This window comes from Babylonia areolata, chromosome 24 (assembly GCF_041734735.1).
Source record: "Babylonia areolata isolate BAREFJ2019XMU chromosome 24, ASM4173473v1, whole genome shotgun sequence".
Lineage (NCBI taxonomy): Eukaryota > Metazoa > Mollusca > Gastropoda > Neogastropoda > Buccinidae > Babylonia > Babylonia areolata.
Genome location: NC_134899.1, coordinates 34,544,121 through 34,549,120, shown reverse-complemented (window position 1 = coordinate 34,549,120; position 5,000 = coordinate 34,544,121).

Here is a 5,000-nt window from a genome sequence, read left to right as displayed (position 1 = left end):
TCCTCGTCCAAAAATGGCACAAAGAAAATAAAATCGTAATTTTTTGTGTGTTTGTGTGTGTGTGTGTGTGGGGGGGGGGTTAGGGGGGTATAATGAGTAACAAAGAACACATGGCAACCACATGAAATCAACGTTCGAAATTGACATATGAAAGGAGAAAAAAAGTCAAGTCACCCGATTGATTAGCATACGTGTGGAAACCACACAAAATGAACAGTCGGTAACTCATTGTTACTCACGATCTCATAAAAGTTGCACGAATGAATTTTCAATTTATTAACTTATGAAAAATGTATATGATTTGACCATCGTCGTGGATGAAATATTTTTTTCTTTCTCGCCACAATGTGTCCAATGTCTGATCCTTAGCTAATGTTGAGGAGTATAGATGGTCGCACTGTGGGAGTGTTGCTTTTCCAGATGAACCTTTCGGGTCAGGGTCAGTGATTACGACTGCTTGCATATAATTGCATTTCAGCACAAAAAGGAGTTCCACTCACATCGCCTCTTACTCAATACTCGAGTTGAAAAGAACGCGTTTCTACTCATGCATCTATTGCTTTCAGCTGTGCTCTTCACCTTAAGAGAACGCATAACTGGGGGACAGATAATTACGTCTATTCACCATGAAAAAAACATTTTTTTAATTGAAATATTTTTCCTGTTTGTTGTGAGTGTTAATTTTTCCGAGGGGAGTGTTTTATCCCTTGAGAAAAATCAACGAGCAGTGGTTTTCGTTCCTGGGCGAAAACACTGAGAGTGCTTTTGTTTGTTTGTTTGTTTTCTGGAAGCATTTTCTTCATTTTACACTAATCACCTGGTCGCTTCGGTAATACCAGTGGAAGAAGGGGAAGGAGAGACAAATGGCAGCAAAAGCAGAGGCCTCTAGAGACGGCCATACATATTTAGGCGTAAAGAGAGACAGACAGACGCACAGAAAGTGTGAGGAAAAGAAAATAAACAAACAAAAGAAACGAATGCAAGCGAGAAAAGCCGACCAGGAGTCCTCCCACTTTGCCTGCTCCCCTCCTCCTCCTCCTCCTCCTCATCACTCTTCTTCTTCTTCTTTTTCTTCATAGTCGTCGTCGTTGTTGTCATATCGTCGTCGTTGTTTTCGTTGTGGCCGTTCGCAGTTATTGCCATCATCGTTGAATCACAACTGCTAACACCACCAACTATCAATATCATCGTTGTCTTCATTATCGTCTTCCTCCTCCTCCTCCTCCTCCTCCTCCTCCTTCTTCTTCAGCCCCTTCTTCATTTCTCCCCCACCCCCTCCTCCACCTCCTCCTCCTCCATCATCATCATCATCATCTTCTTCTTCTTCTTCTTCTTCTTCTTCTTCTTCTTCTTCTTCTTCTTCTTCTTCTTCTTCTTCTTCTTCTTCTTCTTCTTCTTCTTCTTCTTCTTCTTCTTCTTCTTCTTCACCCCACAAGCTCTTCTTTCTCCTCTTCCAACTCCCACTCTCTCTTATCTTCATCTTCGATTAGGGGTTCCAACTCCCATGTTCACTTACGTGTGCGTGTTAACCGTGATATTATTTATGACCGTTTTAGGCAACCACACTCCATTTTCGGACTGGGTTGTGACACCGGCCACGACGGGATAAAGCGACCTCCAAGGAGCTATCGTGTAACCAAGGCGAAAAGCGGCTGGCGATAAGAGGGCTCCTTGGAGAGGAGGCACTTAGCTGGCACTGGTGCTAGACATTAGCTTTCCCCGCAGGATGGTCGCCATCATAAACTGATGTCGGGTCCAGATATTCACGACTGTCAGCTTTCTTTTGTTGCGCCATTGTTTGTTTGTTTGTTTGTTTGTTTGTTTTTCTCCTTTCTTTCAAAACGAAACAGAGAAAAAGAAGAACAAGAAGCACAATAATAACAACATGAACAAAAAGAACTAAAAAAGAAGAACAACAAGAAGACGAAGAATAATAACAAAACAGGAACAACAACACAACAAAACAACAACAAAAGGAACAAGGAGGAGTAGGAAGAACAAGGGGAGGAGGAGGAGCACAGGGAGGAGGAGGAGGAAGAGGAGGAGGAGGAAGAGGAGGAGGAGGAGGAGGAAGAGGAGGAGGAGGAAGGGGAGGAGGAGGAAGAGGAGGAGGAGGAGGAGGAAGAGGAGGAGGAAGAAGAGGAGGAGGAGGAAGAGGAGGAGGAGGAGCAGGGGAGGAGGAGGCAAGAGGAGGAGGAGGACCAAGGGGAGGAGGAGCAAGAGGAGGAGGAGGAAGAGGAGGAGGAGGAGGAGCAAGGGGAGGAGAAGGAAGAGGAGGAGGAGGACCAAGGGGAGGAGGAGGAAGAGGAGGAGGAGGACCAAGGGGAGGAGGAGGAAGAGGAGGAGGAGGAAGAGGAGGAGGAGCAAGGGGAGGAGGAGGAAGAGGTGCAGGAGGAGGAGGAGGAAGAGGAGGAGGAGGGGCCAAGGGGAGGAGGAGGACAGAGGAGGAGGAGGAAGTGGAGCAGGAGGAGCAAGGGGAGGAGGAGGAAGAGAGGCAGGAGGAGCAGGGGAGGAGGAGGATAGGAGCAGGAGGACCAAGGGGAGGAGGAGGAAGTGGAGCAGGAGGACCAAGGGGAGTAGGAGGAAGAGGAGGAGGATGAGGAAGAGGAGGAGCAAGGGGAGGACGAAGAGGAGGAGGAAGAAGTGGAGGAGGAGGAAGAGGAAGAGGAAGAGCAAGGGGAGGAGGAGGAAAAGGAGGAGGAGGAGCAAGGGAAGGAAGAGGAATAGGAGCAGGAGGAGCGAGGGGAGGAGGAGGAAGAGGAGGAGGAGGGCAAAGAGAGGGAACAGATGGAAGACAGGAGAGACATACAGATAAGAAGACGGAGTGGAGGTGGAAGAAGAGGAGAAGAATTTTTTTTTTTAAAGACAAAAGGAGGAAAGGTGTTGGATTACAGGTGTGCACAGATACATTGTGTTTATCGGCACGCACATTTCCAATTAGAGTTTGCACTCGTCCATCAAGTGCTTATCCAAAGGTGGTCATGTCACGTCACATGTGGCTTTAGCTCTCTCTCTCTCTCTCTCTCTCTGTTGTTTGTGTGTGTGTGTGTGTGTGTGTGTGTGCGTGTGCGTGTGTGTGTTGTTTGTGTGTGTGTGGGGGGGGGGGGGTAGGTGTCGGAGGGCATGAGTGTGTGTGTGTGTGTGTGTGTGTGTGTGTGCGTGTAAGCCTGTTTTGTCTCTTTGACTGTCTGTGTTCTCTGTGTGTCTGTATCTGTATCTGTGTGCTAATTCTAAGGGATACATCACCATTATACATAATGAATTCGGATGTGGAAGAATGGGGATTGGGGGCGAACCATGTTATTTGTGAATTATTACTATGAAGCTTCATGCTGTACAAAAAAAAAAAAAAAAACAACCAGTTGAAGAAAACAACCAATTCAATCAGGCAAATGATATACACGTATTATACGAGTGTTTATCAACAAGAAAGAAATAATCCATTTTTCTATTGAAGCATATCTATAAAAAGAAAGGAAAATATAAACAACGGAAAATTTGCCAAAAAACAACAAAGCTTAGTTACTGAATTTAATACCATACAGAAGTGAATGGCATGAAGGTAAACCGAATAAAAAGAAACAGCGACTCCTTTTTGACTCACTTGTGTAAACAAAGTGAGTCTATGTTTTAGCCCGGTGTTCGGTTGTCTGTGTGTGTGTGTGTGTGTGTGTGTGTCCGTGGTAAACTTAAACTTTAACATTGACATTTTCCCTGCAACTACTTTGTCACTTGACACCAAATTTGGCATAAAAATAGGAAAAATTCAGTTCTTTCCAGTCATCTTGTTTAAAACAATATTGCGCATCTGGGATGGGCACACAAAAATAAAGAATGAAGCGTAATTATATGCAAACTGCATTTACTGTTATATTTATATTTTTTGTATTCTCTAAACTTGGCACTTTGATCTGATATTCTGACCCAACAGCTAGAGCAGTCATTATTATCATTTTTAGTTCAAACAGGAACTTCTTTTGCTAAGCATGGAAGTTTTATTTATTTTGCAAACGTTGTGGTGCAGATAGTAAAAAAAAAAAAAAGGGAAATTACTCTGTAATGCTAGGGGAGTTAATTTGCTTTAAACTGATCTTTCTCATCTTTAAAATTACATTTTGAAATTATGCTCAATACATAAAAAGCTTGGATTTTTTTTAAAAGTGTATCACAAGTGAGTCTTGAAGGCCTTGCCTCTCTTGTCTTATCTTTTGGCCGAGGCGATTCGAGTATGTCTAAAACCCTCACAGCCCATCTCAACTGAACCAAGCATAACTCGGGTCACTGCAAATCATGTCATTTAGATTTCGGCCAGCAAAGTCAAGTCAAACGACTAAAACACGAATCAGGTAATGAAAAGAACAAAACAACAAAGACAGAAACAAACAACTGAAATATGTCTGTGAATTCCGTGTCAGTCACTGCAGTCTTCAGAAGGAAATGTAGCTTGAAGATGCAGAACGTTAGTTATCTGTTATCAGATGAAGCACTGTTTCAGTTTCAGTTTCAGTAGCTCAAGGAGGCGTCACTGCGTTCGGACATATACGCTACACCACATCTGCCAAGCAGATGCCTGACCAGCAGCGTAACCCAACGCGCTTAGTCAGGCCTTGAGAAAAAAGAAAAGAAAGAAAGATAAGCGTACATACATAAATAAATAAATAATAATTATGATAGTAGTACTGTTATGAAGTACTGTTTGACTGACGAAAGTGTACATACCACGGAAACGGCATGCATGCAGTATTCGAAGAGCTCAGTCATCTCCGACAGGTAGCCTTCAAGGAAAGGAAAGTTGATGAATGACCGAGTCGACTGCACAGTTTTTATTATTATCATATTTATATAGCGCTGAATCTTGTGCAGAGACAAATCAAGGCGCTTTCGCACCAGTCATTCAAACGCATGCATAACTCTAAAACTGGAGGGGGAAAAAAACACCAAACATTAGCAAACAAACAAAATCCTGAAGACAATGAAGAGGCAGGGAAGGGAGGCTACTT